This window comes from Thamnophis sirtalis, unplaced genomic scaffold, assembly GCF_051295495.1.
Source record: "Thamnophis sirtalis isolate CommonGarterSnake01/CBP01778 unplaced genomic scaffold, rThaSir2_p1.2 scaffold_6, whole genome shotgun sequence".
NCBI classification, from domain to species: Eukaryota; Metazoa; Chordata; class Lepidosauria; order Squamata; family Natricidae; genus Thamnophis; species Thamnophis sirtalis.
Genome location: NW_028261386.1, coordinates 10226209 through 10240589, shown reverse-complemented (window position 1 = coordinate 10240589; position 14381 = coordinate 10226209). Strand labels below are relative to the sequence as shown.

The 14381-nt window shown below is 42.1% G+C and overlaps 1 protein-coding gene and 1 pseudogene across 1 annotated transcript in view; one reads left to right on the top strand and one right to left on the bottom strand.

The window, feature by feature from the left end:
* CALN1 (calneuron 1) overlaps window positions 1-14381 on the bottom strand; it is a 242992-nt gene that overhangs the window by 27646 nt on the left and 200965 nt on the right. The gene's annotated exons all lie outside the window — the stretch shown is intronic.
* On the top strand, window positions 9129-9552 carry LOC106539943 (elongin-C pseudogene; annotated as a pseudogene).

Genomic DNA, 14381 nt, shown 5'->3' with positions numbered 1-14381 from the left:
GGCAACTTCTGTTCCATTGGTTGATTGTTCTCACTGTCAGAAAATTTCTCCTTATTTCCAGGTTGAATCTCTCCTTGTTCAGTTTCCATCCATTATTCGTTGTCTGGCTTTCAGGCGCCTTGGAAAATAGCTTGACCCGCTCCTCTCTGTGTCACGCCTCAAATATTGGAAGATTGCTATCATGTCTCCCCTGTCCTTCTGTTCACTAGACTAGCCATGCCCAATTCCTGTAACCATTCTTCATATGTCTCCACTCCTCTAATCATCCTGGTTGCTCTTCTCTGCACTTTTTCTAGAGTCTCAACATCTTTTTAATAGTGTGGTGGCCAAAACTGGATGCAGTATTCTAAGTGTGGTTCTTACTAAGGCTGTCAACTCATAAAGCATTGGCATGTTTGTTATAAGTTGCCATGATGAGGAAAGGAGGGGGCGCATTCAACACATATCTTTGCCTAGAGTCTGATCTCAGATTACTACAGCAGGCTTGTGAGGCATGCACCTCGTTGGAGAATGTGATTTATGACACAGACTGAGGGGAAGGAAGGAACAGAGGTAAACTTCAAACATAATTCAAATGAGGTTTAGATCTGACTGTCTGTCAGGTTTCCCAAAAGATGTCCTAATTAATTCATGAGCCTTGAGCCAAGTTTCAAAAGAAAACCAGTCATTTATTAAGAACAGCATTTCAGCAATACCCGATTGCAGTCAGATCTAAACTTCATTTGAATTAAGGTTGAACATTACCCCTGTTCCTTTCCTCCCCTTAGTCTGTGTCATAAATCACATTCTCCAATGAGGTGCACACTTCACAAGCCTGCTGTAGTAATCTAAGATGCGACTCTAGCCAAAAGGTATGCATGGAATGCGCTTCCCCCCCCTTTCCTAACCATGGGAACTTATAACAGACATGCCAATGTTTTATGAGTTGACTTTGGCTTTATAGAGTGGTAGTAAGTGGAGTTTAGGGGATATCAGTGTTCTTCTATTTATAAGGGCTTCAGGTGTGGGCATGTCTAGTGGGAGTCTTGTAATGGATTTTGTGATAAGGAGATTACATCAGGTTAGGGCAGTGGTGGGATTCAAATAATTTACCAACCAGTTCTCTGCCCTAATAACCAGCTGGGTAGGTGGGGCTCGGTGGTCATGTGATCATGTGGGCATGGCCAAGTCGATGTCACTCAGGTTGATGGGCACTTCGCCTTAGTTGTTACAATGGTAATAAGGGTTAACTGGAGAGGCAGTTTCTGTAAGCAGGGCAATAAAGATTAGGCTAGAAACAACACCAGAATGTTTCCTTCCTGCCTTTCTTACAGGATTAGCCCTGTAATGTGGGAAAAAGCAAAATATTTCTTCCCAAAACCGGTTCTCCGAACTGCTTAGAAAGTTACCAACCGGTTCTCCTGAATAGGTGCGAACTGGCTGAATTCCACCACTGAGTGAGGGTCATTGAGAGGTGAACTGTTGGTGGGGTGGGTTGCGTGGGTTGGTTGAGGGTCGGTGCCATCTCCGGTTAGCTGTGTGGTTGATTTGTATTCTTGAAGGGTTCATAGGTCAATGTGTCTGTTGAATTGCTTGTGGAATGCCAGGTTTCCAAGAACCCACGAGCACGGCAGGTGTTAGCGTGCCCGATAATTGTTATGGTGCTCCAATCAAACTGCTGTTTGGTGTCAGTGTAGGTAGAGATTAAAGATTTTGGATTGTGGCGTTTGATTGGCAGCCAGTGTTTGTGTACCCTGTTTTTTAATTGACATGATGTTTGTCCGATGCAGAATTGGTTGCGATGGTTACAGCTGATTTTGTACATTACATTGTTGGTGGTACTTAGGAGTGGAGGGCTTAAGAACCAGTGGTGGGTTCCTACCAGTTCGGACCGGTTCAGCCAAACTGGTAGTGGTTTGGCGGCCTGGGTCGCTGGAAGCGGCAGCGACCCAGGCCTGCCACACCCCCGAACTGGTTCTCCGGGCAGCACCATAAGCGCCTCCATCTTGTTTCTTAGTTCTGCGCATGCGTAGAACAATTTTAATAACACTGTGCATGCACACGCAGTGCGCATGAAGCGTGCACACAGCATGCCTGCCGGAACCCCTCCCTGTTAAGTACTTAGTATATGAGTCTGAAAGCTCGGAAGACAAAACCTCTGGTCCCGGTGACTGACCCAGATTGGATCCTGCAACATTACCTTGGAACATGTCTATCTGCCTTCCTTCATGGTAGATCCTAGTTGTACATTCCAAACTGGAGCAGACATACTACCTCTCTATGTTCCTCTCCAAGTTCAGAGACTGGTGTTATGACTCAATTACACCTATCTTCCCACCATGTGGAAGCATCGCCTGCTGATTCTTCTTTCTCATCCTGCTGTTTCCCCAGCCCTGAGCATTGCTTGTCATGATAGAAACCAACCAAGATCAGCAACCGTCCCAAAAATAGCAACTGCACCAAGCTGATTCACCTGGTCTTTTTGGCATACTCTGCTATTTAGTTCTGAAAGGTGTTTTAATTTGTAGAACTACGCATCATTTCCTGCCGAGCATGTTTCTACTTTGGCAACTTGCCCTTCTTAGAGTCATTGCCAGAATACTAATGAGATGGTTACCATGGAAATCAAAACATTATTTGCTGCTGCATAACTCCCCGATTTTTATGAACTACATCCCAAGGTGTGGATTGTCTCACTGATGAAAGGCTAGCAAAGCTGGGCAAAATCTCTCTCACACACTTACCCATTTACACACAAGTAACAACTCTAGCTCAATACTCCGCCGTTCCTCAAGGAATCTCTGAAACGTAAAGCCACAAAGAAGAGGGACGCCAACCTATTCTCCAAAGCACGCGAGGGCAGGACAAGAAGCAATGGGTGGAAACTAATCAAGGAGAGAAGCAACCTAGAACTAAGGAGAAATTTTCTGATAGTGAGAACAATTAACCAGTGGAACAACTTGCCTCCAGAAGTTGTGAATGCTCCAGTACTGGAAGTTTTTAAAGAAGATGTTGGATAACTATTTGTCTGACATAGGTTTTCCTGCTTGAGCAAGGGTGGGGTGGGGGTGGACTAGAAGACCTGCAAGGTCCCTTCCAACTTCGTGATTCTGTTCTGTTCTATTCTGAAAAATGTTTCAGAAAAAGGAATATTTTAGCCTGGAAGGATATTACGGTTCCTTCTTCCTTTCTTCAGGTCTTCTACTGATATGGCAGGATGCTGCCAGTTTAACAAGTGGTTTGGTGAGGCGCACGGATGTGTGCTTTGCGTGCGCGCATGCCTAAAGTGCTTGCACACAGCTTTGAAAATGGAGCATTTAGAAGCTCAACTGCTTACCTTCCAAGTCGGCAATGCTAAATAGAAGAGCGGAGGGGGGGGGGAATCAGCTGTGCTGTGTGATTGAGATGAGCTAGAAAGAAGGAAATAAAGGACAGGAGAAGGTGGGGGTGGGTGGACAGGGCCAGCTGATCATCAGAGCTACCGGTTTGCCTGAACCGGTCCGAACTGGCTGAATACCACCTCTGCCTCTACTCCAACTCCACCTGAAGACCCGTCTAGAGCTTCTCAAAACTATGGCTTGGGACAACTGGAAATGACAACTCTGGGATCACAAACAGCTGCACTTAAATAAAAAATAATAATCTGAACAGCTTTGCCTAGTCCAAATTTACTCTACCTTTGGTATTTACTTGCATTGTCTGTAAAAAGATCTCCCGAAAGCTATTACTTATTTACTTATTAAATTTATATGCTGCCCATCTGAACTGTCAAGCGACCCATCAGGGAGGGTATGTTTACGGTTTTGAGGATTGAAAATAACTGATCTATTTAATTCATGTACAAACCGCAAACCAGGGGTGAAATCCAGCAGGTTCTGGGAAACCGGTAGTGGAGATTTTGACTAGTTCGGAGATCCGGCAAATGCCACCTCTGGCTGGCCCCAGAGTGGGGTGGGAATGGAGATTTTGCAGTATCCTTCCCCTGCCACGCCCAACAAGCCACAGAACTGGTAGTAAAAAATAAATATATTTCACCCCTGCCCCAAACCTAGTAAAATCAGTTTTCTTTTTGGGGGGAGAGGGGGATTGTACAAATGGACCATTTGTTTAGTAACTGTTTGAAGTTACAATGGCACTGACAACAACTGACTTATAATGGGTCCTTGCACTTTTAACCATCACAGTATCCCAAGGTCAAATGATCAAAATTTGGACACTTGACAACTGATATGCATTTATGAGAGTTGCAACAGCCCAAGGACAAATGATTGTCATTCGTGACCTTTTCGGGACATTTCCAACAAACAAAAAGCAAACAAGAAATATGGATTCCCTTACCAAATGAAGCAAATAAGGTCATAAAATTGGGGAAGACTCACTTAATGACTACCTTACTGAGTGATGGAAATTAGAACAGAACAGAATATAATAAGTTTATTGTTACTTTGAATGTACACTAATTCGAACCCACTGTATATTGTAGGAAGTTAAAACCCACCCCTCTTCTAGAAAATGAAATATTTTAGGAAATATTAAAAAGGCAGAATATTTCCCCTAAAAAGAGAAGTAGAAACTCAGAGAGGCAGAAACTCTGCCCCCCCCCTTTGTCAACGGGCCATTAAGGCCTGAGCCAGCCTGTTCTACATAACCAATCCGTCTCATTGCAATTCATTGCACCACCCACCAAGTTACAACCAAACTTAGCATACAACCTACAAGGCTAGCTATGACCTCTGACAGCAACCAATCAGAATACATTTCTTACACAGAAACAGGAAACAGAGGTGGGCCCCCAGAGAGGGCATAAAACCACGGACTCTCAGCATTTCTGCCCTTTTCTGCTCAGGAACTCAAGCCATGTGATTCTGCTCAGGAACTCAAGCCATGTGATCAGTGATGGGTTCTGGCAGCCACTACTGCCTGCTCACTCAGGGATGTGCCGCACACTGTGCACGCACTTAATGCGTGCTGCGAATGCATGCACACTACAATGAAAATTGCTCTATGCATGCGCATAAGCCAAAAACAAGATGGTGGTGCCTATGGCGCCTCTGGGAGAACAGATTTGGGGGCATGGCAGGCCTGGGGCGCTGCTGGTTCCAGCGACCCAGGCTGCCAAGTTACTACTGGTTCGGCTGAACCAGTCCAAACTGGTAGGAACCCACCACTGCATGTGATCCTGTCCACCATTAAACCATCTTTCCAAACAGCCTCCATGTTTCTAGTGTCTTTTCCCCCACTTGGAACTGAACCCAGAAGGACATTTCTTTGAACAATTTAAAATAATATGCAAGTAAAACTCAGAAAAATTCAGATATCTTTTCAGATAGAATTGTCTCTAAGACAAATTTTGTAAGTGGTTTTCTCTAACATATGCACATTTTGAGCCAAAAGCCATATCCCTAAATTGCATAAATGAGAAAAACCCACAGGATAATTCTCCTCGCCTTAATATTTATCCGGACCAACTTAAGTTTTGCACATCAAGGCTTGCAAATTGCTGTAGATAATTACTTGGCAATGACCTTTCTGGATCACAAGGGGGCCATAGGAAGGTTTATAGAAAGCTTTTCACATCCACGGCAGCTCAATAATGCTCCTTTCAAGAATCGGAGACGCATTAAAATCATGCCAATTCAATTAACCTTATAAAATTAAGTTAAAATAATAAGAAAATAGCACGAAACAGAGAAAACAGCTGGTAATAACTGGAAGTTTAAACAAACCTGACAACGCTTTTTTTTTTAGGGTTTTAAATCTCTAGGGAGCTTGAAATTGGATTTCACCCAAATCAAAGGAAACTCAGCATCTTTTAATGTCTTCACAGTATAATCCAGCCCCATGAAAAATCCCCAAAGATGAAAACCTTTCAAGTATTAATTAGGAACCAACTGGAAAACTGTGGCATTAAGGGCATTGGTTACAGTGGAGATTTCCATGCAAATACTAATTTCCAAAGATATTTATAGATCTTAAATAGCAATTAACTCTCCCAGCAGCATCTAATTCAGATAACCCATTTGGCTTTTCCAATGTTTGTTCCGTGGTGAAGAAAGCATTTATTTCATTCTCTCATTGGCCTTCCAAGAGATTCAGGACAACACAGAACAAAACGGTATTTGCCTGCTAGATGATCGATATATTTCCCTTAAGTAATGAAAGTTCCCTCATGTCAGGCATAGTTCATTTGAAAAAGAGGGAACAAGGGAAAGCATTTTGAGAGAGAAAAATATTAGCTCTACCTACTCACCCTTGCATGAGCTCAAAACAAGGCCTGGCTAATACATGCCTGGGACATGTTGAGTAGAGTAGAGTAGAGTAGAGTAGAGTAGAGTAGAGTAGAGTAGAGTAGAGTAGAGTGGAGTGGAGTGGAGTGGAGTGGAGTGGAGTGGAGTGGAGTGGAGTGGAGTGGAGTGGAGTGGAATGGAATAGAATAGAATAGAATAGAATAGAATTCTTTATTGGCCAAGTGTGATTGGACCAGTGGTGGGATTCAGCCAGTTCACACCTATTCGGGAGAACCGGTTGGCAACTTTCTAAGCAGTTCAGAGAATTGGTTGTTGGAAGAAATCTCCTTTTGTTTTTTCCCCACTTTACAGGGCTAATCCTGTACGGAAGGCAGGAAGGAAACATTCTGGTGTTGTTTTTAGCCTAATCTTTATTGCCCTGCTTACAGAAACTGCCTCTCCGGTTAACTCTTATTACACTGTAACAGCTAAGGCGAAGCGCCCATCGACCTGAGTGACGTTGAGTTGGCCACACCCACCCAGTCACAAGACTACCAAGCCACGCCTACCCAGCTAGTCATTAGGGAGAGAGGACCGGTTGTTAAATTTTTTGAATCCCACCACTGGATTGGACACACAAGGAATTTGTCTTTGGTGCATATGCTCTCAGAGTACATAAAAGAAAAGATACATTTGTCAAGAATCATAAGGCACAACACTTAATGATATAGTCAGAGGGTATAAATACACAATCAAATCATATTAGAAAACAATCAGTATAAATTGTAAGGCTACAAGCAACAAAATTACAGTCATACCGTCATAAGTGGGAGGAGATGGTTGATAGGGAACAATGAGAAGATTAACAGTAGTGCAGACTTAGTAAAAAGTTTGACAGTGTTGAGGGAATTATTTGTTTAGCAGAGTGATGGCGTTTGGGAAAAATATTGGGAAATTCCAAAGTTGTACAGTACATGTAGAATGGACTGAGAAGCAAACATCTGCCCATCCCTCCTTGCATCCATCCATGAACTAATCAACCTAGAACTAAGAAGAAATTTCCTGACAATGACAATAATTAACCAGTGGAATGACTTGCCTCTAGAAGTTAAAAACATTGGAGGTTTTTAAGAAGAGATTGAATGTCTAAAATGGTGTAGGGTCTCCTGCTTGAGCAGAGGTTGGACTAGAAGATCTTCAAACTCCCATCTCTGTTATTCTATTATCCATCCAGGATGAGGGACAATGGTAAACTACTTTTCTTCATGCCAAGACAACCGTATGTATATGTCTGTGTAAGCCACCAGAAATGTCACAAGTGTCACCTGATCTCCCAAAAGCTAAAAAGGTGCTAGTCGTTACTTTTAAAGCCCTACATGGTATCGGACCTGGGTACTTGAGAGACCGCCTCCTGCCAATCACCTCCCAAAGACCTATTAGATCCCACAGACTAGGCCTCCTCCGAATTCCATCTGCCGGCCAATGTCGGCTGGCGACTCCCCGGGAGAGGGCCTTCTCTGTAGCAGCTCCAGCCCTCTGGAACGATCTCCCCATGGAGATCCAGACCCTTACTACCCTTCCAGCCTTCCGCAAAGCAGTTAAGACCTGGCTGTTCCGGCAGGCCTGGGGCTGTTGAACTATCCAGCCCCATTCGAGGTTACGGCTGTTGTAGTATTTTAAATTGTTTGTTTAAATTGTTTGTTTTTATTTTATTTTTATATCCCCTCCCTTTTTATTGTAAGCTGCCCTGAGTCTCTCGGGATTAGGACGGCATACAAACCTAAGAAATTAAATTAAAAAGGCTCAGATCTGGTTACTATTTGGATGGAGGACCCAGGGAAATTCCAAGACTATAGGATAGACCGAGAAGTCGAAAAATGTCCCAAAGCCAATGACAAGCTACTTTGGTATGTACAGTATATATGCCTTTATTTATTTAAATGTATATACCACAAATCTTAGAGGCTCTCCTACAGGAGATCAACTCTGACTGCTCTTTAGAAGGCCAGATCATGAAGATGAAACTCAAATACTTTGGCCACCTTATGAGAAGGAAAGACTCACTAGAGAGCCGAGGTGGCGCAGTGGTTAAATGCAGCACTGCAGGCTACTTCAGCTGACTGCAGTTCTGCAGTTCGGCTGTTCAAATCTCACCGGCTCAAGGTTGACTCAGCCTTCCATCCTTCCGAGGTGGGTAAAATGAGGACCTGGATTGTTGTTGGGGGCAATATGCTGACTCTGTAAACCGCTTAGAGAGGGCTGAAAGCCCTATGAAGCGGTATATAAGTCTAACTGCTATTGCTATTGCTCACTGGAGAAGAACCTCATGCTGGGAAAGGCGGAGGGCAAAAGAAGAAGTGGACGACAGAGAATGAAGTGACTGGATGGAGTCACCGAAGCAGTGGGCATGAGCTTAAATGGACTGCAGAGGATGGTAGAGGACAGAAAGGCCTGGAGGAACATTGTCCATGGGGTCGCGATGGATCAGACACGACTTCGCAACTAACAACAACAATCACCAATCTTGCAATTTGAGGTAGCTGTATTATTGTCCCAAAAATGAATAAAAATTATGAGATGATACTGTGCCTGAGAAAATCTCATTGTTATCAGGCAATGAGATTTGCAAAATCTATGCAAAATACACACTTCCAAAGGTAATTGTTCAAACAACAAAGCGATGCATTAATGCAGAGGTGGAAGAGTAGAACACTGCTTACTGGCCTAACAACTTTGATACTGTCCAAAGACAGTATCCAAACTATGGCCAGACTTATGTTGAATCCTTGAGTGTTTCTGCATGGAAAAAAACAAAAAACTGACCTGTAATCTTTATTTTAGGAGTAGCAAAGGAAAGAGTGTTGCACCAAGAGCTGCACTGGGACACTCAGAAATTAAAAGGGTTCCCATTTGCAGCCCGGCTGGATTGGTGTCGTGCCTAAAAAGTTGCCTGGTGGATTTCTGCGGCTGGGGAGCGATCCTGTTTAAAAGCTCCAAAGGCATTTGTTAAGAAGGGATGGATGGAGAAGAGAAAACAGATGGAGGGTGAGAAGGCCCTGATGCGAAGTTGATATCTTCTGATGGCTATGAATTCATTGCTAAATGAGAGCATGCACTCACACCAGGAACAATATAGGAAATGTTAAGTGGCCCAGGGCAGTTTGCTGAAAACAAAACAAATGAAGTGAATTTCAGAGAGATTCCTTCTCATGTCCTGTCTAAAATACGCATGTATTTCACCTGTAAGGTTCTCTACGCCAACAGCTGCACAGAGATTCCTGAATTTCCAATTGCACCTGAGATTGCACTGGAACTGCTGATGGCTGCAAACTTGTTAAATTGTTAAATAGAATAAATTATAATAAACATGTAAACCACCCCCCTTCCCTTCCAATATTCAATACATATTTTCGTATAGCATGTTTTATTTATTTGGCCAAGAACTGTACTCATCACTGCGAAGGATATTTCTCAGAGTGGTTTTGCATAGGAACCATTGATGCTCAGTTTTGTTTTGCTGCCTACACAATTACCCATTGGTAAATAAACATGCCAAGTTATGCATGGGGGAAAAAAAGGGGGGTTCCCATTTGCAGATTATTTTGGGAGCTGTAGATTCTGTACATTTTTGCTGGAATTTACAAGGTTGCGATACCTCACAACACGCAGCATTTTTGCTCATCTACAGCAGTAGCAGTGCCTAGGCTGGATGTATTTGGAGAAGGACAGTTTAAAGCAGAGATGTCAAACTCCGGCCCTTTGGAACGAGCTCCCCGTGGAGATTCGGACCCTCACCACCCTTCAGGCCTTCCGGACAGCCGTTAAGACCTGGCTGTCCCAGCAAGCCTGGGGTTGAGTTCCCCCCCTACTCGAATTTGCTGTGCTTGCTGTGTTTTTTAAATCGTTTGTATCATTGTCCTGTTTTTGTCTTACTTTTCTGTATTTGTTCCCCTTCCCTTGGTTTTTGTTCAGCCGCCCTGAGTCCCTTCGGGGAATAGGGTGGCTTACAAATCAAATAAATCCAATCCAAATCCAATCCAAACTCAAAGCCCATGGGCCGGATCCGGACTGTAGGGTGCTTAAATTTGGCACGTGGGGCCAGCCTGGAAATATCAAAGGACTGGTCTGTAGTGTCTTAGCCAGCAAAAATGGGCCATGTGTGGGGCCCATGTAGCCTGATTTTGGCTAGCAGAGTGCTGCTGGAAGCCAAAAACGGGCTGCAAGGGAGACCTCATGTGGTCCCCTGCATCCCGTTTTGGCTAGTACAGCGCTGGAGAAGTCTGTTCAGACTGAAAATGGGGCAGAGAAGGCTGCACATGCCCCCCCCCCCAATGCCCTGTCTTGACTGGCAGGGTGCTGCAGGAGGTGCCCATCCCATCTGCCCCCCTACCCCCCTCACAGGTCCATGGAGGAGAACTACAATGCTGATCTGGCCCTTGAAGAAATCCAGTTTGACACCCCTGGTTTAAAGCAATGAACATGAGACATCTAAAAGCAAAAACATTGCAGCCTCTTCATATGTTTTTGGAGAAAAGCACATAGGTATACTGATGTCTCTTTTGATTTGCAAGAAATGATCTCACTCCATTTGTGAAGGTTTGCTGTTCCATTTCTGTTGCTCACTGGCAACTTTGAGTGTCTAAGATGGATTACAAGCCACATCAAACATGATGAGGATTTTATGGACTGCTGTGCATTCCCTGCAAGACCAAACTAAAATAAGTTAGTTTCAATTGTGCCATGTGTGAAGTTTCCAAAGGAAGCCCTAATTAATTTATGAGCCTCGAGACAAAGTTCAAAAGAAATCAATTCATTTATTAGGAGCAACATTTCGGCATGTTCTTCTGCAGAACCGAAACTGATTTCTGGTTACTGGTTTTCTCTGACCTTTACCCCTGTGTCTCCCCTCCCCTCAGCCTGTGTCATAAATCATATCCACCACGAGGTGCTGCAGCAGGCTGTGAACTTTGCGCCTCACACGTCTACTATAGAAATATGAGATCCAACTTTGGTTGAAAGTATGCATGGAATTCTCCCTCCCGTTTTCATGCCAACTTGATAATAGTCATGGAGACGCTTTACAAGTTGACACCATGTTGTGGGAATGTGCCGTTTGCCTTTTATGAACTCACCCATCATATTAAACCACAAGTGAATGTGTGTAGTTCAGGGAGGAAAGTTTGAGAATCAACTCAAAAGACAGAAACCATTATAAATTAAACAGTCAAGCAAGCCAGGTAAGCCAGTCAGAAAGAAGTCGCACAAATGGCAACATTCCTAATCAAGACAGACACAATAAATTGGTATACATAAAAAGCCAGCAAACCCCATTCTCTTGTGTCAGAGGACTAACAGTATTATCTAATTTGGTAATCTGTTTACAGGGAAAAAAATGCAAATACCAAGGTCCCAAACAGCAAAGGTTTATTGTGTGCTGGACAGAGGATGTGAATAAATTAGCTCCTTTCGTTAACTTGAATTAAGAGCTCAAATAGTTTGTGGATCCAAGCCATGTTTCACCTTGCAGCGAGATGAGTGACAAAACAAATTTAATAAATAGATGATAGATAGCTAGATAGTTAGACAGACGGACGGACGGACAGACAGGCGGACGGACAGATGGATAGACAGACAGAAGGACGGATAGGTAAATATTTCACTCACTTCCACACTTGTTTTGTTCACATGTGAAATGGGATGTGTCTAATTTAGGCATCTAAAATTTTAAACTTTGTGAGGAGCCAACATCACAATGATACATTGTTGGATTAAGCTGTCTGAATCCACCGATGCCCCTGGACGGTCCGGCAGGACCTAAACCGTCCTGAAGAGACGGTGACTGGGAAGACAAGACCTTGCTGGTTGCAGGGATATCGCAAAGTCCCTGATCGACCCAAGGGGAGTGCTTCCAACCAGCGGCAAACAGGTATCCCTCCCTGGCTGACATAGTTGGAGACGGCTCCACGGAAGAGAGAATGAAAGAAAAGTGTTTCTACTGGTGAGGTTCTTTTTTCTTTTCTTTTAGAAGATTGTCCTAAGAAACTCTTTTCTTAAGCTTAATTAGTCCATTAAGCAAGAACAAAGCAGCGTACTTAATTCCCATTGGACTGCCTTAGAAAGTTTTTTTGCTCTTGTTTGTAATCTTTTGTGGATTGAGTGACTGCAACGCTCCTGTTTTTTCCGCTTGAGGTGAAGGGATCTCTTTTTTCCTTATTTTCCCTTACTACTTTAACTTTTTTGGCTGAAATTAAAACTCTTTCTACTTCAATAAATTTCTTCCTCTACTTGTTGCAATATTATACTGGAGATACTTAAGGAAAGAGATTTTAAAAGAAATGAATCTGCCACTTGAAAGCCCAAATCTGAATCTTTTTTTCTCTTGCTGCTGTAACAATATTTTTTGTTTGTTCACTCTTATCTGACTATATTGACTGCAACCGTGCCACAACAAATAGTGGTGTGTGGAAAATACTTTGACAAGAATTGGAAAAGGAAAGAAAAACTTCAGAACCCTTCTTCTTTGAAAACCATAAAAGAACATTCATCTAAAATAAAAATAGATATACTCTTCAAAATCTATGATAGGCTAAAGTGGCAGATTGTACAAAATTCCTCTTCTCTTCCTGCTCTTTCCCTATATTATTCCTTATTTTAAAAAATGGAGCAATACTCAGATGAAGAAAACCTGTTAATTCAAAACATTTTGGCTGGACTTCAAAACATCTCAGAAGGATTTGAGAGATTCCACAAGAAATGGGACAGACTATGGGATATTACAGAAAAAGATGATGAGGTTACAGCCCCAGAAATTAAGGAAGTGAGTGGAAATACAGAAAACAAAGATAAGAACTTAGATGAACTTATAAATGGAGTAAACATGAATGAAAGTGGAAAGAAGGGAAGCTGGAAAAGTGACTTTGATAATTTGGTGTTCCACCCCAAACTTCAAGATGTAGGAGAAAAAGAAAGAGCGAAAAAGATGGAGGTAATATGACAAATCTATTCAGAAACAAATCTGACAACTAAAGTTAAGCTTACATTAATAACAACTCAAGGGCAACAAAACTACATGAGAGACCGTTTAAGCTTCAATGTGCAGAGAGAAGTTTTAAACCCTGGAAAGGTTTCAGACATAGAATTGGCACAACATTGGCGCAATATTGGAAGAAGGAAGATTTGCCTACTATTCAAGAATGGACATTAAAAGTAACAAACTTAGCAGAGATGGCTAAAATATCAGCATATCTCAAGGATCATTCAAATGAGAGATATAAACTGGAGTGGAGAAGATGGATTGACTATATTCAAAATAAATATGGGACTAAGAAATTCCAGATAGTTTATGACTGAAGAAACAAGGAATGATATAATCTGTTTAGAGTTAGCTTAGCAAAGAGGAGTTGAAGCTCAAATGAAAGATGATACTAACTTTCTTTAAGTTTATTTTAGAATATCTTTGTTAAAGATTTATACCCTGTATTGGTTCTGGGAAGTTGGGGGGGGGTTTGGGGGGGGGTTCGGGTGGGGAGGGCAGGGGGGAGGTAAACATTTGTAAAAGTTTTTTTTTCTAAAATTTTCAATAAAAAAAATTGGCACAACAACTGGCAAGAGATGAAAGGCTATTTTGTTACTGGAAAGATACTGGTTAATAATGCCAATTGATGGGAAAAAGCTAGTTAATTCTTGACTGATTATTAAGTAGAGATTATAGTACCTTTTAGACTGTTTTAAATTACCACCTAATGTTTATCCATTAACATAAATTTACTATGATACTAATAGAGAAATAATAACCCTAGTTAGGATAAATAACCAGACCACAGAAACACTAGTATACATTCTGGGTGATTGTCAAATAGAAATGTTAGTATTTCTTAGATTGTCTTAGATGTCTAATGTTTATTTTCTTAGCCCGTAATTAACTAATTTGGGATTGAGGGAAAAGTCCTATAAATCTTATTAATAAATCATTGTTTAAAGACGGTTATAAAGTTATAATATTGTGTGGGCCTTGAGAGGAGAGGTGAGATAATTAGTAAATAACTTTTAGTTAACTACAATAATAACAATGAAATGTTAATGGACAATATTTAATGATACATACAGGTGTGCTACCGGGGGGGGGGTGATGCTTAGATATCTTACTTAACCGAATTAACTTTAGAACATGTCATA